The following is a 25,332-nucleotide window of genomic DNA, read 5'->3' on the forward strand; positions in this document are numbered from 1 at the left end:
AGCGGTCATGTGTACGGCGGTGAATGAATGTCCATAGTTCACCGTGCGGTCGCGGCTTCAAGCGTCGGTCTCAACTGCTTGAAGCGGTCTGCGTACGGCCGCCCTCAGGCCGTCCCGACCGCTTCAAGCCGTCAACTGCATGACGAAATTCCACCGTGCCGTTGACGGCTCGCGAGCAGTCGTGAGGCATGTACACCGACAGCTCGAGCCGTTGACTGCGCTAGAGCCGTTGACGGCTATCTCCCTCGTGAAAATCGATGACTCGACTAGTCAGAAAAATCAACAGCTCGAGCGGTTGGTAGCGACGGCTCGAGCAGTCAACAACCGACGGCTCGAGCCGTCAACGACCGACCGCTCGAGCCGTCCGTGTACGGCGCTCAGCCGTTTACTGCTCGAGCTCGATATTTTTTTTATAATTATTATGATGTTCTATAACAAAACACAAAACATAGTTTAATTAAGATTCTATTCATCCCAAACTCGACACGTATAATTAAATATAACAAATTTGTTTGTCAGTTGTTTTGTCTGTTAAGTTTTGAACTTGTGGATAGGAATTCTTAGTAAGGTCGTTGCACTTTCTACTATTAATAATACAATTAATTCATGAAATACGAAACGCGACACTGTTTTTAATAATTACAAAGAACCTGGTTATATTTATTATCTAGTTTGTAAGTTCAATAACCCTTGGAAGTTTGAAGAATGTTTCAATGAACATATTTTATGAAGTTGTTTAATTGTTAATTCAAGTCTTCTAACGGTACTGTAAATAATACAATCTATGCTAAAAGTACCGCTTTTATCTGAAAATGTAAACAATTGATCTAGTTAACAAAACAGCTTTGTCGTCTGGCTTTTCCTATCGAAACTTAGTGTGGTTACAGAAAAATGCTTTCTTATAATTCTTATAGGTAAGTGTACATCACTCAGATGATACTAATATTTTAACGACTTTTGTAATTCTTATTTTAGATACTCTGTTTGAATTCTATCTGATCGAGATAATCTTCGAAAATGCTGAATCAATTTTAATAGAATTGTAACTTGGTGATAGAGTAAATTATATAGTTCGTTTCAGCAAACCACTAGACCGATTCGTTTTATTACATTCAACCTTTACATTTACTTTGAAATTAAGTTTTATATTCCAAAGTTTAAAGCTTCGTGGAATAAATAAACTACAAATAACAGTGTCAATGGCAAAGGCGTAAATTGGAGCCGTCTCCACTTATTTTATAATTGGAGAAAATTACTCGTGGACTTAACATAAACCTGCCTTAATAAGGCTGGTTATATACGAATTAAAATGTGAAAATTTTCTCGAGCTTCTGGAGTAAAAATTGTAATATGTACATGGGTATTTGTATAACTACGCCAGAAGTAGGGATAGGTTTTTAGAGTATGTGTCTTTAGTATGTCCAAAAGGTTTGATGTTTATGAGTATGGTATGTATCATTGGTTTTGTCTTAATTGTGTGAGTATATAAAAATAAAAAATAAAAAATAACGTCTAACAGATAACACAATTTTTCAAAAGGATACATGCGACGCGAGGGCATAACTGCCTGAATTTGCTTATATGCTAAATCATAAAAATCAACAAAATACCTAGTGACAAAATTTATCTTCTTTAATATATATAAATCTCGTGTCACAATGTTTGTCTTCAATGGACTCCTAAACCACATAACCGATTATAATAAAATTTGCACACCATGTGCAGTTCGATCCAACTTGAGAGATAGGATAGTTTAAATTTCAAATCGTTTTAGAGAAAGCGGGCGAAGCCGCGGGCGGTAAGCTAGTTGAATTATAAAATAATAATATTAACGAAAATAAAAACCCTTTTTAAAAATTGAGAAACACCACAATACACCGTCAAAGCTTAGTAACTAGAAAACTTTCCCATTTCACAATCTATTTAATATAAAATTTCTTGTAAAGTGTTAAAAATCAGAATACAAGAGTACATGAAACTCGGTTAAATTAAATCGAAAGTTGTAGAAGTTGAACGAAAAGTGAATAACTAAGAACGAAGCTTGAACTCTAGTCAGAAATGGTTATTTTTTTATTCCGTTTAAAAGTTCCCGTGAGACACAAAAGTATGTCTGCGAGCGTACTTGCTGATTTCATTTCATCAAATTTGGTTTTACATTTTAAAATACATCTATGTATATGTTACAGTCAAAACCCTGAACCAGTCAATAACGTTATTGACCGGTAAAATCGGTTAATAAGGATATTGACTAAGGGCGTCGGTTAATATCCTTATTAACTGATTTTATCTGATTAAACCAGTTAATAGCGTTATTGACTAAGGGCATCGGTCAATATCCTTATTAACTGATTTTAAGTCGAGACATCTAGTCAATATAGGTTTTAACCGACGTGCCCAGTCAAAACTCATAAAAAGTTAAGGACGTTAGTGAAATTATACTAGAAAATCATTTAAAAAGGTTCATAAAACTTTTTAAACTTTTTATATTTAAGAGTTTTATGTTTTATTAATTAATTCGGGGTATTGTTTGTAAACTGCAACCGCGCGAGAATACGTGCCCCAAAATATTTTTGAAGATGGCAATTGTGTTTTAATAACAACTAGGTTTCCGCCCGCAGCTTCGCCCGCGCAGTCAAAGAAAAAACGCATAGTTCCCGTTCCCGTGGGATTTCCGGGATTGCGTTAGTTTCTGATTTGACGGAGTGACCTGCAGGTGTACTTCGAAGACTGCTACTGGATCTAATAGACGAGTAGAGCTAGGAATGCCGAGTTTGGACTCGTTTTGTTAGCTATGTCGAGACCTTACCTCCGGACTTGATGGAATGATCTGCAGGGGTACTTCGACGACTGCTACTAGAACTATTATACGAGTAGAGCTATGTGTGCCGAGTTTGGGCTCGTTTTGTTAGTTACGTTGAGACCTTACCTCCGGAATTGATGGAATGACCTGCAGGTGTACTTCGAAGACTGCTACTGGAACTATTATACGAGTAGAGCTAGGTGTGCCAAGTTTGGGTTCGTTTTGTTAGTTATGTTGAGACCTTACCTCCGGAATTGATGGAGTGACCAGCAGGTACTAACAAAACGTACTAGCTCTACTTGTATAATAGTTCCAGTAGCAGTCTTCGAAGTACACCTGCAGGTCACTCCATCAAGTCCGGAGGTAAGGTCTCGACATAACTAACAAAACGAGCCCAAACTCGGCACACCTAGCTCTACTCGTCTATTAGTTCCAGTAGCAGTCTTCGAAGTACACCTGCAGGTCACTCCATCAAGTCCAGAGGTAAGGTCTCGACATAACTAACAAAACGAGTCCAAACTCGGCATTCCTAGCTCTACTCGTCTATTAGATCCAGTAGCAGTCTTCGAAGTACACCTGCAGGTCACTCCGTCAAATAGGAAACTAACGCAATCCCGGAATCCCACGGGTACGGGAACTATGCGGCTTTTCTTTGACTGCGCGGGCGAAGCTGCGGGCGGAAACCTAGTTGTTATTAAAACACAATTGCCATCTTCAAAAATATTTTGGGGCACGTATTCTCGCGCGGTTAAAGTTTACAAACAATACCCCGAATTAATTAATAAAACATAAAACTCTTAAATATAAAAAAGTTTAAAAAGTTTTATGAACCTTTTTAAATGATTTTCTTGTATAATTTCACTAACGTCCTTAACTTTTTATGAGTTTTGACTGGGCACGTCGGTTGAAACCTATATTGACTAGATGTCCCGACTTAAAATCAGTTAATAAGGATATTGACCGATGCCCTTAGTCAATAACGTTATTAACTGGTTTAATCAGATAAAATCAGTTAATAAGGATATTAACCGACGCCCTTAGTCAATATCCTTATTAACTGATTTTACCGGTCAATAACGTTATTGACTGGTTCAGGGTTTTGACTGTAACATATATACTTTTACTGTGAAGAGGATATTTTTTTAAAACTCAAAACTAGTTAGCCAATTTTCATTAGCACTGCCTGACATCCAAAAAAACACATATTCGTATAATTAAAAAAAATATTTAATAAAACCTTCCTCTTGAATAACTCTATCTATTAAAAAACCGCATCAAAATCCGTTGCGTAGTTTTAAAGATTTAAGCATACAAAGGAACATAGGGACAGAGAAAGCGACTTTGTTTTATACTATGTAGCGATAGTGAAGAGTTCCACTCTATTGGCACATCTTTCTTTACCATGATATAATTAAGGAAACTGTATTTATTATATTAATTAGTTCCTGTTATATTTCCTCCATGATAAAGGAATGACAAGCGACTCGATTCCAATATAGATATCCGATATTGTTAAGGGTGCCACAAGTGATTATACGGAACCAAATTATACCCTTTGTTGGGAATAATGAAAAATAATATACGTTTCATTGGAAAAACATGTTAATAGATAAGTCGTGTCGTCTTAAATTTCAGGAGTGTGTTTGTTTTTTTTTCTATTACTTCGCAACGGAATGATTTAATGGTACAATTATTTTATGTGAATATACTGAGTAGGCTAGAGATTTTAGGTTACTAACGATGTAAAATAATTTTCTTTTACTACACCAATTAAAAAATATCAGAAGGACATAGAAGAGGATTTAAAACAATACTATAAATAGCTTTTAATCTTTATTTTTCTTTCTGGATTTTTGATAAATATGCTAAAAGTACATCCATTATAATTATTAAATTTCCATTCAACGGAATTTGTATCCACTTAACAACGTCTAGGGTTTGGTTCCGACAGCTGGCTGTTACAGATGTCTTTCGAAACCTAGAATTACTTAGAATTTATTTCATTTGAAGTAAGAATTTATTAATTATCGTGATGTAGGATTAGTTATTGATATGAGAAAATTGCCAAGAAAATGAATTCTGTTTAATTAATTAAATTATTACTTATATAATGTTTCCAGTCTGCAGAATTTTCTAACGAAATGATAATATTATTATCTATACATATAATAAATCTGTAGAAGGGTCAATTCTGTAAATTGAAAATATTGAAAAAATAAATAGCAGGGGGTGTTACTGGATCGATACCAAACCCAAATATGTGATTAAAAAAATTTTTGGCTGTCTGTCTGTCTGTCTGTCTGTATGTTCAGGCATCACGCGAAAACTAACGGTTCGATTTCGATGAAACTTGGTATAATAATTATACCTTATTATCCTGGGCATAAAATAGGATACTTTTTATCACGGAAAAAAACGTAGAAAAAAAGTAAATCTTAATTTTTCCGCGCGGGCGGAGTCGCGGGCGGAAGCTAGTAATTACATAATATTTTAAGTTAAGATTTTAATTCACGAGATAACGCTTTTAATCTAGATATTATCTAATGCAAAAAATATAATGTATTATGTTTAATTTACATCTTTAATCTCTATCTTTACTAATAATACCATAAAGCTGAAGAGCTTGTTTGTTTGAACGCGTTCTCAGGAACTACTGGTCCGATTGGAAAAATTATTTCGGTGTTAGATAGCCCATTTATCGAGGAAGGATATTATAATCACGCAAGACCAACAGGAGCTTAGCAACGCGGTTGGAACCGCGGGGCGCAGCTAGTTTAATTACATAGAAGTACCGCTAACGTCGCTCTAGGTATACCGTATTGCTGTATGAAATCTATGTAAATTGACATACAATTTGTTATACCTTATATAAATAGTGTGCCAAATACCATCAATGAAATGAATATGAAAATATAAAAGCCCACGCTCTTTCGAGGAATTCGAAATAACATTTCCCGTGAAACCATAGCGGTGCATAATATGTATATTTTTCGTTCCATATATCGTATTTCAATTCCCAAATCATTTATGAACATTATAATGATAAATTACCTACCTTAGTCAACCTAATTCTGTATCTATAAATAGCAACAGTGGATTGAAAACTAAATCCTTTTCAAAAGACCGACAATCAAACTAACAATATGTTTTGTTATATTGTTTACAACAAATTCTTGTTGTAGATGACTTAAATAAACTAACATATTAAGAAATATTATGGACATGTACTCTGGCGGGTCACGAGTGGCTGAATTGGTCAGGCATCCGCCCCGGTTTGGCGCGAAAGGATGCTGGTTCGAGTCCCGCCTCGTGATCGATTTTTTTCTATTCTTTATAAATTTATATGTATTTATTTATTTATTTTTATTTATTTGAATGCCATTAAATAAAAAATATCAAATTCAACATTATGGAATTAAAAGTAGAAAAACTGAAAATTAAATATATATTTATCTCATACACGTAATTTTACAACTACAGAAAATTTATGGGACCTCTTAGTAAGTTAACAAAAACCTGGAGGACCCGATCTTCTTTAACAAATATAATATAAGAGTATATTCACAATGAATACAAAAGTTTGTTAAAACAACAACAGAAAAAGGGATAAAAATAGCCCAACAACTCAGAAACGATATCACCCACGCCCAAGATTATTATTGAAGAAAATAAAACATTTACTAAAAATAAACAATGGAAAATTATAAATACAAATACAACAGATGTTTTCGTTAAAGAACTATGGAATTATACATATTTTACATACACATATTTATAAACTTCGAAGGTCACTTTTCCAGTAAAATAATAAGTAGGTACGTAATAGAAATCAAGATGAAGAATATTCATTAAACAATGTGTACACACAACAAAGTGTACAGAGCAATCTTATCACTAAAAGAAGACTTTACCAAGCAACCTTTATATATGTTTTTTTTTTTATTTTTTTATTGACGATAGGAAAGAGCTTGACCACAATCTCGCCTGATGTTAAGCTGAGATGTGGTCTAAGATAGTACGCGCTTCCCTAGAAGGTACCTGTTCACTCTACGCTTGAAGATGTATCTCTGGAATGGAAAAAACATGGAATACCTCACTTAAAAATGTAAATTGTAAAGAGCACGACAAAATATATGTACCGCTCAAACTTTAATCATATTTTATTCATAAGTACATAAAGTTATACATTTCTGCGAGAAATCTTGCTTTTCCAGTCGGAAAAGTTTGCTTTGAAATTATTAATAATTAATTAATTATTAATAATTATAAATGAAATATCTATTATTAGCAGTCCCAGCAAACGTTGTTCTGCCTTACTCTTATCACTTAGGGGTAAGAGAATGATGTTTAACGATTCTGAGATCTACCCAACAGGTACACAAAATGTATCTACCCAACCTGTGATCTACCGACACAAAATTTAATGAGAATCGGTCGAGCCGTTTCAGAGGAGTATGGTAACTAACTGCAGTGTGACTGTGCGAGAATTTTATATTATGCGGATGTAATGTAATGTTCTGAAATGGTTAATTCACTAACTAATTATATGTTAAATAAAAAACGAAATATTGAACAGAATACTTATGTTTAACTGTGATTTATATCAAAGAAACAATTTTCAAAATCGATCAAGTAGTTTTTGAACTTATGAATTGCAAACACACAAAAAAAAAAAAATTCTGTATAATATTACTGAAGATATAAACACTAGTATTATTACTTTTACATAAACGATGGCTGATGTTACGTAACGGCATACAATATCTAGGATTAAGGTCTCATAACTATAACTTATAAGATAATACTTTAATACTGTCCAAGAATAAACATTCTTAGCGCATACTAAAACCCTAATTTTAGAAATTTCGGTTTTTAACAGTCTAGAGATAAAGGCTGTTTTCCAATTACAGAGCATAATGCGACTCAGTGGCGCACAATGCCGAATTATGCTGATGCTTAATTGGAACGTGAAACGCACCAGCAGGTTGCGCTAAGTTCAGTGTTGAAAAAAAAATATTCATAGAGTTAGCAATAACCTCATTAATGTGTAAATAAAGTGGTATACACAAGGGTATACATAATAATTGGTTGAAAACTATTTACGGTTATTTTAAGTAATTTGGATTTACCTTCATCCATACTTATATTGATTTTTTTAACACAATTTGAATTAACTTTGATTATTTCGAAAAAACTACAATGAAACGAAAGCTTTAAATTTTTTTCCAACAATTAATAATTACTTACGATAAATCGATTGCTCGCATCAATTCACGCGCATTACTTTTAAGAGTGCTCAATTGTGCGAAGCATTGATGTAATTGGAACATTCAACGTTAAGCATTATGCCGCATAATGCGCTCTAGTGCTGTAATTGGAAAACACGGTATCTAACCACGATACTATATTTCATTGTCAAAATATATTGAAGTTATACTTCTTTTGGCGCGATGGAGAAAAATGATGAGAGTGAAATTTTACGATGCGCGCGCACACCGACACCTAAATTTAACAGCATGAAGTTAGTTCTAGGTGGTATGAAAATTGATAACTATGTTCAAGTTGTATATTCTAGTATTTTTTCCATACGCCAAAGAAGTATAACTTCTAACGTGTCGCACTCTTTTTTATTATTTATTTATGATAAGGTACCTTACAGATAGTGATACAATTTTTGAGATGAATAAATAATATGCTACGCCAATTAAAAGGTACACCAATAGAAATGAATGAATGAATTCATATATTATTATTTTATTCCTGGAAAAGTATTATATTTGCTTCAGTTATAATTATATGATTTATTTATATGCGAAAGACATTAAAATACAGATAATGATCTAATCTTCTTTATATATAAAACTTAAAGGTGACTGATATAGTGATCTATCAACGCACAGCCCAAACCACTGGACGTATCGCGCTGAAATTTGGCATGCAGGTAGATGTTAGGACGTAGGCATCCGCTAAGATATGCTAAGATATATATAAGAAGGATTTCCCGAAATTCTTGCGGGAACGGGGAAAAACGGGGATGCACGTACAAAGTCGTGGGCGGAAGCTAGTATGGTATAAGAAGCTGTTATTAACTTTGATTATTATTTCAGAGAGTTTAAATTCCACTACTCGATAAAATATCTTTAAATTTTTATTGCAAATACATTAAATTTGACTCTACCTTAATTTCCTCTAATTTAATTTCCCTCCGTACTTCCGGTTGTCAAGAAGAAATCGCTGCATAGCGATAAGACCGCCAATTGATTTAATGTAGGTATTCTTAGGTTAAGTATGTAATAATTCTAAGGGAAATAATTATTAATAAAATAAAGAAATAAAATAAATTTGTATAGCCAATTTTATATTTGCCTTTTTGATTGGTTACTAAGCAAAAAGCTACTTTTCTTCAACTTTACAATTTAAGTAATTGAAATCTTTTGAGCGCATTAAAATGTAATAACATACTGTGTGTTTGTTTTAGCTTTTCCAAAAAACAATTGAATTAAATCGTCTATAATAAACTTTCTATAGTCAGATATGCTCTTTGCTCTATGTTGTGGAAAAGAACGTTAATATTTTCATAGCCATTTTATTTCAGTAAATAAAATAAAAATAAAAACCGGCCAAGTGCGAGTCGGACTCGCGCACCGAGGGTTCCGTATTTAATACCTATTTACTACTTACGTATTTAATACCATAATTTGGTATGAATTTCAATTTAATACCTCTACGCGTTTATGAGGAGATGGGTAGTAAGTTTAAAATTATTAAAAAAATATATATTATGTGATGTAACTAAAAATTTATGGCTTTCGTAATTTTTCCTTTATCTATGCTATAAGATGTTGCTTCGTACCAAATTTCAAGATTCTGAGTTCACGGGAAGCACCCTGTAGGTTTTGATTCCCTTGCAAGTGTCGAAAATTTGCCATTTGGTCTATATTAAGACCATTTCAATACAGTCTTGTTGTTTGTTAAAAATAAATAGAGTTTGGAGTCCATATATAAAACTCTACCATAATTTATGTTTTTATGGCTGACGTCTGACTGGCGCCTGTCCACATTTAGCAATCACAATATGCTAAAACTGTGTCCTGTGTGCTTCTGTTTCTTGTTTTGAAAATATTTTATCGAATTTTTGAGTATTATGAATAGAAAATAATTGACCACGGTGGGATTTGAACTCGCGTCTTCGTTCGAATTTATTGTATTCTAAAAAAATTCTAAATAATTAAAGCTATTAATTATACTTTCTGTAACATAAGGTCACTTAGGTTTTAAAAATATAGTACATAAGTGCCCCAATAAGATTTTAATGGACGTACTTAGTCAAAATCGTAGGTGACAAATAATTATTGATTCACCAGCGACCCGCCCCGCTTCGCCCGTGGTACATGTTTACGTTTTCTCTCCATGAGAACCATCCTCATACTTCAAGGAATATGATAAAAAATAATTAACGAAATTGGTTCAGACGTTCTCGAGTTTTGCGCTTAGCAACATTCATTTTTATTATAACGTCGTTAAATTGGCAGAATTTGTTTACTAACTGGTAACAACCTTTTATTTATATCCATTCTATTATTGGAATTCTTTGTTGTTTTTATAGGATTTATATTTATAATGAAGACTCATTCGTTTAAAAATGAGACAGAAGATTGCACTCATTAACTCGGTAGAGCTTTTATTTTGAACTCTTTGAATTTCCGAACGAATGGCGTGACCTTTGAAATAAGAGAGAACAAGGAACACATTTTATTCACACATATTTTTCACATGACATCTCCTCAATTTGACCTCATATTATCACAAAATATCAAAAGTAAGCCTATATATTCAAACAACATAATATCCACCAATATTTCATAACCGATTGCTTTTCTCTACATTATATTCAAACCTTTCAACCGTCTGGACGGCACATAATATATTCCACACAATAGCTAAGCTTTAATACATCAATATGACAACCTCAGCCACATCTACATTTAATAATAATTGTAAAAATAAATGTAAAAATCGTTTTGTTAACGCTCACCCGGGCGAAGTGGCGCCCCCGTCCGGTTTCAGGCAGTTTCATGCCAACCTTAGCTCTGAACGCACGTCCGTCTGTGAAATAATCAATTTACGCACATTTGTGTTGTGACTTGTGAATAAGTGCTGTGAGTGTGGTTTTAAAAACGGAATGTGAAAATGTAAGTTTTGGTAAGCGTGTGTTGTTATTATTATATTCATTTTACGAGAAATTGTCTGAGTATTTCGTTTTACGAGTTAATATCAAATGTCTGCACGATAGAGGTGCTCATAAAATGGAATTAAATGACATTTTTTACACCTTTTACAGCGTAATATTAGCAATGCTTCTAGAAATCTGTCGATGTTTGAAATCTTTATAAGGTCTACGGCGATGAAATTATTATTTGGTTGAATAGAGACGCATCAATCTTGCTCAGAATACAGTTTTATCGATATTTCGAAAATAATTGACGTTAAAGGTACGCAATTTCAGCTCTACATCTCTATATATTTTCTTTTTAGAAGTAATGAAATTAAAATGACGTTTCCGATTAAATTAATCTTTTCATATTATCTATTGTAATTTGTAATAGTAGGTACATAAAATAGTTAATTAAATAAATAAAACTTATTTTATAAAATTAAACATTATGAGGATGTGTATTATTAAAACTCAGTATTTTTCATACATTTCAGTTTTAATAATTAGCATTTTTTATCAATGAGAAATTGCCATCATCTATAAAGTTGAGTTCGTAGCGCTATTAATTTTTCAAGTTCTTTTAAAATTTTATATTGTTCTCATAAAAAAGTCATGAATAAAGCTTTCCCTTTATTTTATGAATACTTGCATATTTATAATGTCAAAGAAACTATCAATCTTTTACTTTAAGGTTAAACCGTACTTATCATAAAATTAATTATGGAGATAGTTTGAGCCTAGATAAGATATTTTGCCCTGTAATGAAATTCATATGGGGTTGAAATGGGACTTATATTTGGAGCATTATGTATTGTGCAGTGGAGAAGCATTTATTGATGAAATTCCATAAAAAAGATAGCTTAAGGTTTACGAATATATTATGGTATGTATATACGTTTTTTTCAAGAATATTCTTGTGTTTGATTTTACTCGAGTACTATATATTTAGAAATTAAAGATTTTAACGGATTTTTAACGCGATTTATTCATTATATTATGATCCTGATATGGTATGTTGTAAGTACATGTAAAAGGTCTATAATAATTAAATGGGGTCTTCTCATGAACTCAATCTCCGTTCCTGCAACAATCTTACGCTTCGTATGCCTGTTCACACTTCCAAATTCTACGATTGCTCTTTTACCGTACAAGCCGTAAGATTGTGGAACTCTCTCCCGACAACGATCAGGCAAGCCCAATCTTTATATAGTTTTAAAACTCTTGTTAAGAACTACTATCTGTCTCTTTAATGCTGTTTGTCTATGTTCTTTGCTGATTTAGTTATCTATTTATGTAAATTTATTTTCCTCTCTTCTAATATTTGTATTCCTATACTGCTCATTTCTCCTTTGTTTTTGTATAATATTATTTGATTCTTAAGTTATCTATCTATGTATAATTACAGTTTCTTGTATATGTATGTATTTATGCACTATCTACCTTTTTACTGATTTATTTTTCCTATATCCCAAGGTTGCCTGGAAGAAATCGCTTTTAAGCGATAAGGCCGCCAAATTGTACATTTATTATATAAGTAATATCGTTTCTGTAAATTTTGTTTTTGTGTGCAATAAAGTGTTTTCTATTCTATTCTATTCTATTCTATTCTAAATTTATTCGTTTTTAGGTATCTAACAACTTTTATAAGCTTGTAACATACGCCTTGTATTCTCGTTAATTGGTACTAAAAATAATTGCTTATTAAAGAGAGCTGCTATGTTGTAACATCTCTTAATTATTTATCTATTTATATCATGGAAGGATACTTTTCCTTTCATAGTTATTGTTTATTCGTATAAAGTAGTATAAAAACATAAAACTTCATAGTTTAACACAAAAAAGTATTGGAACTATTTTTCCTTTTTTATTTGGATTGGTTGAACTATTTTAGAATTTATGCATATATATAACGTAACGGATATTGATTTATATTATACCTATATTTATACGGTCTATGGCTTCTCATTATTTACAGCTTTCAAAAACTACTTCAACTTAAAAGTACCTACGTAGCAGTCCATCGCTTATCAAATACTAGCTTACCGCCTGCGGCTTCGCCCGCTTTGTCTAAAACCTAATAAATTATATACTAAAACCTTCTTCTTGAATCACTCTATCTATTAAAAAAAACCACATCAAAATCCGTTGCGTAGTTTTAAAGATTTAAGCATACAAGGGGACATAGCGACAGAGAAAGCGACTTTGTTTTATACTATAAAGTGATAGTGATAGTGATAGTGATAATAGTATGTATGAATATAAATGTATTATTATCATAACCAAATAACGTCTTAGAAACTTATAAAGTATTTAGAAAGTTTTCATAACTTTAGCCTATCCCTTTAATAATACAGATTATCACGTTTTTAATATTATTGGTGTGGTCTATATTTCTTTACACACGTTAAAGCGTCACCAGCATGATTGATTTCATGATGAAGGGTGTTATAAGTTTAATATTGGGTTTATTAAGTCGTCCCTAGACGATATTTTATTTTTTTTTTTTTTTTTATTAAAGATAGCCAGGCATTTGACTGCATCCTACCTGATGGTAAGTAGTGATGCAGTCTATGAATGAGCATGCCTGCCTAGAAAGAGCCTATTCACTTTTACCCTGAACAGATCCGGATTATAGGTTTCTGGAAAGACAGACGCGGGCAAGGCGTTCCAGTCCCTCGCTGTTCGGTTTATAAAAGAGTTCTGAAACCGTTTTGTGCGCAAAAAAGGTACATCAACTATGAAGGGATGGAAGCCAAGCGCGCGTCGAGATGTTCTGTGGTGGAAAGGGGAGGGTGGAATGAGATTATGCAGCTCCGTTGCACATTCCCCGAAGTGCAAGCGGTAAAAAACTGATAGGCATGCGACTTTACGTCTATGTTCAAGACTAAGCAGTCTACTCTTGGTCAGATTCTGGTCATCTATAATCCTTACAGCACGTCTCTCAATCGAATCCAATGCTCCTAGATGTGTTTTTGCAGCTCCAGCCCATAAATGGCTGCAGTACTCCACACACGAACGAATTTGTGCTTGATATATATTTAGAAGCTGTTTTGGTTTGAAGTACTGCCTGACCTTCGATAATATGCCAAGTTTTTTGGCAGCCATTCGAGCCTTGGATTCGATGAAAGCACCGAAGTTAAGATCAGATGAGAGAGTTACTCCTAGTAGCTCGAGGTGGTCAGCTACTGTAATCGCTACATTCTGAAAAGAAGGCGTCAGCTCAAAACTACTCTTTTTGGCAGTGAAAAGGCAAGCCTGAGTTTTATTGGCATTGAATTGGACAAGATTGGCGTCGCCCCAATCTGAGACCTCTCTGAGTGTCCTATTCACGCGTTCGACCATGGCCTCTCTTTCCATTTTAATTTTGTCCTTTGTTGCAATAGCATCAGATAAGTACCGTTCTACAACGGTGCTGTCATCTGCATACCCAAAAATGTTATGCTTAAGCATATCATTTATGTGCAGCAGAAACAGCGTTGCAGACAGGACAGATCCTTGGGGAACTCCGGCATTAATTGCCAATTGATCAGAAGCGCAGCCATCGACGACGACACGCACTGATCGTTCCCGTAGGAAATCAGCTATCCAAATGCTAAGGGTGGAGGGCACTCCATAGGAAGGAAGCTTGTTTATTAAACTGTCGTGCCAAACTTTATCAAAAGCCTTGGAGATGTCAAGGGACACAGCAAGAGCCTCCCCATGATTCTCCAAGGCTTCTCCCCACAGATGTGAAGCGTGAACTAGAAGGTCACCAGTAGATCTCCTCTTACGGAAACCGTACTGGCGATCATTTAGAAGGTCGTTGGATTCAAGATGCGTGAGGAGCCTATAGTTCAATATTCGCTCCATAATTTTGCAAATTATGGATGTTATTGAGATCGGCCGATAATTAGATGGGTCAGCGCGACTTCCTTTCTTAGGCACTGGTTGGATGTTAGCGAGCTTCCATGCTTTAGGCACCACCCCCATTTTGAGAGACAGGCGAAACAGGCGAGTGAGAATTGGTGATAGCTCAGGTGCGCAGGTCTTCAAGACGATCGCTGGTATACCATCGGGCCCACTTGCTTTATTTACGTCTAGGTTGCGCATTTCATTCAACACTTCTTTTTGTTTTATACGAATTTCTGGCATAATGCACCTTAACATGCATAACGTGGTGTAATGCATGAATATTGAATAATAAATAAATGTTTCAGGACAATTTTCACGCATGGTATGATCTGATTCCATACTAAGATTACTTGTGTTATGAACCAAAACCAAATGGCTGATAAACATACATTTTTTTAATATATAGTTTTAGTTATATAGATAACTAGCTTACCACCCGCGGCTTCGCCCGCTTTGTCTTAAACCCAATAAATTATATACTAAAACCTTCCTCTTGAATCTATCTATTAAAAAAAACCGCAAAATCCGTTGCGTAGTTTTAAAGATTTAAGCATACAAAGGGACATAGGGACAGAAAAAGCGACTTTGTTTTATACTATGTAGTGATTAACTACTAAACATGTCGCAAACATCTATGTTCATCACACGTATATTCGTCCTGGGTGGGAATCGAAACACGACCTCTGATCTCTGACTTCGAAGGCAGGGTACCAACTAAACCAACCGGTCAGTCATTAATAGTGTAGCCTCTAATCGATGATTGAAATGAATGACATGCTGATTGACGAAGCTTCCTATTTTCTATTAGCAAGTTGCATGACATGCAGCATGATCGTTTAGATCGGGTGCTGTCATGCGAAAGCTGAGCGTTTCATGAACGAATGCATGAATTGATATTATTAGACACTCGTGTAGCGTGACAGTTCACGTAAACACATGACATGCTTGGATAGCTGTCTAGAATTACTTAAAAAAAAATGGCGAATGTTTTGTTAATTTTATTTTACGTAAAAAATAGTAATAATAATTAATAGCTCAAACTCAAACTCAAACTCAAACATTCATTTATTCAATTAGACTACTATTTAGTAGCACTTTCGAATCGTCATTACATAAGTATTTTAACATTTACCACCGATTCGGAAAGCAGTATCTATGGAGAAGAATCGGCAAGAAACTCCATAGTTGCTCTTTTAAAATCATGTCAATATTACATAATATGTAACTTATATCTAACTTATACATAATATATCATAATATGCCAAAGAACTGTCCTGTGGCTTTTACGCGACAACCCTCCATGGGTCTTTATCGTCCATATATTCCTGAATACTGTAGTACGCTCTCTGAACTAGTACACCTTTTATATAAGTTTTAAATTTAGAACTACTAAACTCTTTAATATTGAGAGGAATTCTATTGTATAAGCGTATACCTTGACCCATAAATGAATTTTTAACTTTAGCTAATCGGAAAAACGGCATTTCAATTCTATTCCTGTTCCTTGTGCCATAATCGTGTCTATCTCCTACTCTTGTGTGTAAGTCGGCGTTTTTGTGAACATGCAAAATATTATTAAATATATACTGTGATGGTACAGTAAGGATACCAGTATTCTTAAAATGATCTCTTAGTGAGTCCCGAGCACGCAAATTATATATAGAGCGAATGGCTCTTTTCTGTAAGATAAATATAGTTTCTATATCTGCAGCCTTGCCCCACAGTAGAATTCCATAGGACATAATGCTATGAAAGTAGCTGAAATAAACCAATCTAGCCGTATCTTCATCGGTGAGATGCCTTATTTTTCGGACTGCATATGCAGCTGAACTGAGCTTACCTGCAGCGGTGTTGACATGGGCTCCCCACTGTAGTTTCTCGTCCAATGTTAACCCTAGAAATACAGTAGACTCAGTAGGATGCAATACCTCCCCGTTCAAGGTAATATCTCTGTTCAACTTTTTTACATTAGGAAGTAAAAATTCAACACAAGTGGTTTTTTTGGCATTTAATAATAAATTATTGGCAGTAAACCATTCAGATATGTGTGAAAGAGCACTGTTCACTTCGTCAACATTTGGGTCATGCCTATCCACATTAAAAATTAATGAGGTATCATCTGCAAACAGAACTATTTCACACCTATCCTGCAAATAATAGGGAAGATCATTGATATATACCAAGAACAAGAAGGGACCTAAAATGGACCCCTGTGGAACACCAATGTTAATTGACGCACCGCTAGAACGTTCTCCATTAACAACTACAGTCTGTATCCTATCATGCAGGTATGACGCTATGAGGTTCTGGGCTTTTCCTGTAATTCCATAGTGATTAAGTTTACGTAACAAAGTACAATGTTCAACGCAGTCAAATGCCTTGGAGAGGTCACAAAATATCCCCAGAGCATTTTTTGAGTTTTCCCATGCTTTATAAATATGTGTTAGAAGTGCAACTCCAGCATCTGTGGTTGAGCGCCCCTTTGTGAAACCAAACTGTTTGGTGTGCAGTAAATTATTAGATGCAAAATGACTACTCAATTGGTTTAATATTAACTTCTCGAATACCTTACTTAATGTTGGTAAAATAGAGATAGGTCTATAATTGTTACAGTCTTCTTGATCGCCCTTCTTAAATAGAGGTATAACTTTACTAAGCTTTAGTAAATTAGGAAATGTACCATAGTCACAACACTTATTAAATATGAAAGCTAAATTTTTCGCAATATTTTCTATTATATTATTAACTAAATTTACGGACATTCCCCAAAGATCACAAGTATTTTTTAGATTAAGCGTCTTAAAGGCAGTAACAATATCACTAGCAGTTACGTGTCGTAATTCAAATAATGTACTGCACCCCGCAACATGGTCTCTCAAAAAGGTTTCTGCAAGTGCTGAAGACGAATTTAAACTATTAGTAATAGTAGCAGGGACACTACTGAAGAATTCTTCAAAAGCAAGCGCAACATCAGCACTTTTGTCAATAACCCTGTCATTATTTACAAGTTTTATGGTATTACTTGATTTGCTTTTACCCATTTCACCATTAATAATAGACCAAACTGTTTTAACTTTATTATCAGAGTCGCGTATTTTTTCTTTGATATACAAACGCTTTGCAGTAAAACAAACTTTTTTAAAAATTTTTGAGTAATTTCTAACATAACTAAGAAAAGATGGGTCTTTATTATATTGCTTCATACCATATAATTCATAAAGAATGTTCCTGCACCTATGTATACTAGCTGTCGCCCATTTACTAAATGGTAAATCCTTGGTAATATTTAAAGATTTAACTTTAAATATTTTTTCAAATTCATTATGTACTAAATTAAAAAGATTTTTAAACATTTCACAAGGACTATTAGGAAAGGATTGATCATTTAGTACGGGCAGGTTTTTATTAATATTATTCTTAAATTTATTAATGCCTTTTTTAGTTATAGGCCTAACATTAATCCTTTTAAATGTAGGTATGCAATCCCATTCAAAAACTACTTTCTGGCCACAGTGATCCGAAGTCAATGTATTGAGAATATTTTTCTCTAAACAGATGCAGTCACAGTATATATTATCAATACAGGTTGCAGAAGTAGGTGTAATTCGTGTGGGTTCGTTAAAAAGTTTATATAGATTAAATGACTGAAATAAATTAACAATTCGTGTAGCCGTTTGTGTTTGTAAAAGTAAATCAATATTAAAATCACCACATACTATAACTTTTTTTTTACTCCTGCTTAGACGCTTTAATATTTCTTCCATGACTTTCTCAAACATATTATAGTCACTGGAAGGGGGTCTATAAACGCAAACAATAATATAACGCTCCAGCTCCACACAGGACAGTTCAATGGTCCGTTCTACAGAAAGACTAACAATGTCAGTTCGTTCTTTACATTTTACACTATCATGTACAAAAATAACAGAACCTCCGTGAATAGCCTGCGTCCTAAAGTATATACTCTTTAATTTGTAATTTTCAATATTTACTAACGACTGACATTGTTTAAGCCAATGTTCTGTTACACAAAATATTTTAATATTGTTATCATTCAGAAACAATTCTATTTCTAACAATTTGCTAGCCAAGCCTTGAATATTTTGATGCACTATGGTAAAAGACTGCTTAGCTGTTGTCTTATATACTAGTTTAAATCTAGCTTAGGGCTAGATTGACTGTCAACACTTAACCTAGGTTGATGTATATTATAATAACTACTACATAAAATTGTAGTAGATTGATGGTCTGATACCGAACATGTACCAGACTGGTTAATATTATATGCTATTAACATAGCAAGTTCTCGCTTATATCTAGTTGGCAGATACACTGTATTCTTTGTCAAAGTAAAAGATTTAATACATAAGTTGATGTCAAAGTAAATAAATGCATCACGATGATGATTTGTTAGGTTATACAATTTTAAATTCATATTATGAATTAATCTATTTTGTTCTTGTGTTAAACCAGGTAGGTATGGCAATGTACACAACATAAATTTACATTTAGTCCTACTACTAATATCTAACATTTTTTTAAATCCTACATCAATATCCTTATTATTTATATTTAAACTGTCCCCATATAATATAATTACAATATTATTCTTATTAAAGCTGAAATGATCCAGTGATTTGATTATATATTTAAATGAACTGTTAGGGGTACAAACATTAGTAACTATAAGCCCTAAATTGTTAAGCATAGCGCCAAATCCCTGACCAATATTATCTGACAACACAATCAATTCCTGCTTTGAAAGGTGTTTAGTATTACTGGTTGAATTTGTGGTATTGGGTTTACCACTATGTATGTCTGTGTAGTCAGACTTATGGGGCGACGGTTGCTCATTGTCACTGTTTGAACACTGACATACATATTTATTGGTCAGAGACTCAAAACGATCCATATTCTCATTGCTCAACTTAATAAGGTGATCTGCCTGTTGTATATGCTCGTTAATTTGCATTTGGGCAGAAGAATATTTCTGGTTCACATCATTTAACATTTGACTTAAGGAGTCTATCTTCTCCTTAAGTTCAGTTGTTTCTACATCATACAAGATTTTATAATAATCTAGATCCCTTTGATATTTATCTAATTCCTGATGCAGGTTTTTGTTGGCTTTCTCTAATTGAACTACATTTTTTGAAGAACTCTTTCTTACAATTGATTGCGTACGCTTGATGAACTTACTTAATCTAAGATATTTTTTTAACTTGTTATGCGAAGAGAAATTGATCTTTTTAAAGTTTACAGAACCACTTAACTGTCCACATTCAACAAATTCATCATGAAGACTACTTGGTGTGTTGCATTGCCGCTTGGGATTGTTCTCTTCCACTTCCATTAAGCTACATTCCAACTCCGCAATACGGCTGAGAGCCTTTTCATGGTGACTAGAGCACTGCTGGTAGCTGTCCACAATGTCTTGCAGGGCTTTGCACTTGTCTTCACTATTAATATATTTCATATGTAGTTCAGCTAGCTCGGCTTTTAGAAGAGAGTTCTTGTTTATAATTTCTTGAATCTCTAATTCACTTTCATCCCGCTCTTGTATGAGTTTTTCACATAAAGATTGTGAAGCTTTTAAATCATGGAGTGTAGCTTTTAATTTATTCTCCATGTCCTTAGCTACTGCCTTGCGGGTCAGCATGTTGTACTTTTAAGTTGCTGAAACAGATGAAAGGAAATGTATGAGATAGGTAATTATTCCTGAATACTATTATGATAGAACTGAATGTTAATATTAAGTGATTAACGGTATGATGTAGTAAAGAGTAAAGAATAATATTGTCTGGGGCGATAAGTTATTGTCTTCTAAATTGCTTCCAACTTGTCAAGCAAAGTGAGACGGTAACTTTTGTGCCAATGTATTAATTGTGACGTAGCTCATTAAATATGAGCGGTGTTAGTATTACAGCGCATAGCGAATGGAATATCTATTATTACAAGCTTTTAAAAGCTTTTACTCAATGTTGATATGTTTTTGACTGACCTCAATTCAGGTTGAATTTCAGTCAAATAATAGTTGCACTGGTTGCACTATAAATTAAACAGGATTATGAAAGTTTTAATAACGTTTTACAATTATAACGACAAAGGCATGTGGGGGCAATTTCCCGCGCATTTGTGTAAAGTATCTCATTTTCTAGAAGCTCACGTTAATTAATATATTAGCTAGTGATTATCACACGGATTACGGGTTCTGTAAGGCTTATCTTTGGATTAGAGGAGCATCAAAATGTGTTCATTAAATGTGTTAATAAGTAAACTCTACTTCCTGTATTTTTGTCTTAATATCTTTAAACTGTTGCTTTTTAATTTTTTAACTTTATAATATATTTGATGAAATCTTTTTAAAATGATTTGTGAACATTACTTTTAAAATTATTTTCTGAAACAACTCTACATCTATAATTATGGTTCCGAAAGTTTGTGAATATCTTTGGTTGAAAATCAATACATAGGTTGTTTTTTTTTGTATTTGTCTTTCACGTCGCTACAGAACGATTAAACTGAATGATTTCCATGGCAGGAGATAGTGTGAAGACTAAAGAATGATATAAGATTATCGTGGCGTAACATATTTTCCCTTGGAAATTTATTTGTTATTACAATTGAAGCCGCGGTTGGGAAGCTAGCAACTAATATACTATACTGCTAAAAGTAAGGCACTAGCAAATACAGAAATATCTAATTCTATTACACGTCAAACACACGAGATATACAACTTCCTTGACTCCCGTTCATTTCCTCTATTGGTAGGGTGTTGAAAGCACTAAGCAACATTAACTTGGCCGGATGCTAACTTACTGTACTTGGTAAGTTTGATTCTGTAGACCTATGATTTTAAAAGAGCGACTATTGAGTTTCTTGCCCGTTCTTCTCCATAGATACTGCTTTCTGAATCGGTGGTTTTAAAAAAAAAATCAAAAGTGCCTTTATAAGAAGTGTAATTGAATAAATATAATTTTTCCACATGGAATTTGCGATTGAATATTTCTGTAGTATAATAATAAATAAAATATAATATTATCTACTTACGAATTGGACTGATATGGCTGTGGTCTTTTTTTATTAAGGGCTGATTTTTCAATCCTTGGTTAAAACTTATTCATCGAATAATGTATAAAACTACCACTTTAAAAACGTATTCTAATAGCCCGTATTTGACAGTTTACGTGACATTTTAATATTGTCGTGTAATACTTTATTGGACGGATAAGTTTTATCCAAGCATTGAAAAATCGGCCCTAAGTCTTAATTATCAAGAATAGAGCTAAATTCGGTGAATAATAAAGTAGTTAATTTCAAAATATACAGAATATTTTTGAAAATATTTCCGTGGCAAAGGTTTATATTTTTAAATATAAAACTAACATAGATAAAATGCAAATAAAAATCTCGAAAATAGTCGATGAAATGTTATTTCATCCACGATTTCATACAATATTTAGTTTACATTCTTTTTAATAAGTGGGATATAAATTTGATATTAGAAATCAATATAACAAACAGCTGTTATAAACGTTTCAGTAATAAATATATTGTTTGCATGATAATACTTAATCTCCATAATTCCTATAAATATAACGGAACGTTTAACATTGTGTGCACTACAGTTTCCCGGACAGAATTCCATCCCTCCCGTTGACGCAGCTATAAGAGAAAAGATATTTTTGATCAGAAAATTATTATGCTTTAAGCATTTCGCTAGTATGGCGAAATGCTTAAAGCAATTTTGATCAAAATTGCCCTACTTCAAGTGCTTGGAATACTGGAAAATTATAGATTTTTTGAATGTTTTTCCGTGTTCGTTTCAAGAACGAATTTCCGTGTTCTCTGGTGGTGTTTTGGTTTATCCGAAATTAACCTTTATTGATAATAAAATACAAAATATTTATTTTGTCATCATAAAGACGCATAACACAAGAAGACATGATATTATAGTATGTAATATCATCCAGATAGAGACAAAGGAAAGTCTTATCTTAATATATATAAATCTCGTGTCACAATGTTTGTCCTCAATGGACTCCTAAACCACTTAACCGATTATAATAAAATTCGCACACCATGTGTAGTTCGATCCAACTTGAGAGATAGGATAGTTTAAATATCAAATCGTTTTAAAGAAAGCAGGCGAAGCCGCGGGCGGTAAGTTAGTTTTAATATAAATTTATAAATATAAATTTATAAATTAATTAATATTAATTAATTTTTATATTAATTAACATTCTCCCATGATAAAAATTACAAAAATGTATCATCATCAGCCTATGCTTCGACTGCTGGTACATGGGTTTTAGTTTTACTAGTGTTAATGAAAAGTGACCACTTACTAGACCACATGTTCCTTTGCTTATTCTAAAGTAAAAAATATTAACGAAAGTAAATTAATAATATACTTCACGTTTCAATACCAAAATGGATTAACTCGCTACATTAAAATGTAATGAATATTTTGCTAGTAAATGTGTTAGTCAAACTAATGCGACTTATAGGATTAGTTCTTTTAGGTTTGATATTTTATTAATAGGGTTTTAATATAGGTTTTATAAATTACTAGCCATGGTTTTATAACAAAGTTTATATTAATATCCTCTTAAATAAACGAATACAAAAAAACTAACATAGACGTCGCATTTTTTTTATTAATAAAGTTGAATTTATTTCTATATATAAAAAGCGTATTGAGGTTTAAAATAATAATCGCTAAAACCTTAAACTGAATTTCGTCTCTAATAATTTCCATGGTAAATGCATATTCACTGAAGTTTACAAATTATATTATTCGTAATATTATTACCAACTAACGTAAATCTAATGCACGCGGAATTTGCAGTGATATTAATTTCACTGCCATAATTATCTACGATTTGAATATTTGCTCGGATACAGCAAACACAGTTTTCCTGCAATAAACCGTAGATACGCAAACAAATAGTTTATAAGGTAAATATTGTCATTATTCCTTTTATTTGGTATCTGTTTGTATTTTATATTTTTTCCCGATTTCGAAGGAATAATATAAATTGTGTATTTAAAATATAGAGAGATTTCTCTATAGACCTCAACCTCAAGAGATATTTTGATGATTAAAAAAATTGAACTAATGATATTTATCTTTGGTTCTTTAAAATTTTATGTTTAGGACTTGCAAGAATTAATTAATAATTAAAAAAAAAAACTGCAACATATTATGTTTATTTCAACATAAAAAGATAGGTATCTATCTCATCATTAGTTTGTTGATCATTAATTAATCAATCTGTGACATTTTGCTTTAAAACTCAAAACTTATAACATTTTGATGTATCTATGAGCTATCATAGTCGAACCGTTTTATTAAACGACTTTATACGTTTTTGTATTAAATATAATATTCTCCAATTATTTACTTTCGAAAACACAAGCAAAAGTAAACAACTAAACAACTATTACATAAAAACCATCCCAGTTATACTATTACATAAAAAAACAACCCAGATTTATACAGTACATAAAACAAAACGCATTTCCCTCCCAAAAAATAGTACAGTCCAAAAAAGATTTATACAAAGTCCCGTGTTGTTTATCCGATTAAAAAATAAGCATTCAGACCGGTGACATTTCTGGCCCGAAACACGACAGGGGCCTTTGTAGTATAAAATACAAGTGATATAAAATTGTACCATTCAAAAATATAGTGCGAAATATTCGTTCACTGGTACGACTTTGATACGTATTGATTGTATGTAGACTTTTATTATTTTTCTGTACCTAGGTATATACGTGTGTATTGCATATTTCTTTGGTCAAAAGTAGGTAGGTGGTAGGTATATGCTATGTGATAGATAATGAATTAATATGCATATTCTTAGGTACTTGTGCTATGTACTTTAAAAAATGTTACAGTTGTGTTTCGATAAATCGGTACTTATTAAAGTGAAACTTTTATAGAATCAGAATATAAACGTTATTCATCTCATTTATATAAATATGGTGGCTAAGGTGTGAGCCTAGCACCCACGTTTAATAACAAAATCTCAGATAAAAAGTAACTATCCATATTATGTGAAAAATAATTGCTTATATATTATATACTTCACTCTACATTATATCGTAGTTCATAAAATTTTGGTTTTCAACTTATAATATTAACGATTACGTTAAAAGTAATTAAAAATTAATAATTACTTTTAACATTTGTTGTCCAATTTAATTTTTAATGAGGTTTTAATGTTAAAGCTTAAACGAGAAAATTATTATAATTTTAATTTTAAGTATTGATTGTATTTTAAAGTCCATGTTTTCCGTAAAGGATAATTTAACTGCTTTTAAAATAACAGTTTAATTAATATTTCGGAACAGTTTCTACCTTTGCTAAAAGATATTTTATTATTTGTAAAAATTACTAAAAATAGCGAGCTTTCTAATT

General features: G+C 32.7%; 1 protein-coding gene across 2 annotated transcripts in view; it reads left to right on the forward strand.

Moving 5' to 3' along the window:
- Positions 1–10,894: 10,894 nt before the first annotated feature.
- Positions 10,895–25,332, forward strand: part of LOC123699358 (zwei Ig domain protein zig-8-like) — a 176,094-nt gene continuing 161,656 nt past the window's right edge. For both annotated transcript variants that reach the window (XM_045646288.1, XM_045646289.1), the window contains exon 1: positions 10,895–11,002. The gene's annotated coding sequence lies outside the window, so the exon portion shown is untranslated. The remainder of the gene's footprint in view (positions 11,003–25,332) is intronic.

This window comes from Colias croceus, chromosome 17 (genome assembly GCF_905220415.1).
Source record: "Colias croceus chromosome 17, ilColCroc2.1".
Classification (NCBI taxonomy): Eukaryota; Metazoa; Arthropoda; class Insecta; order Lepidoptera; family Pieridae; genus Colias; species Colias croceus.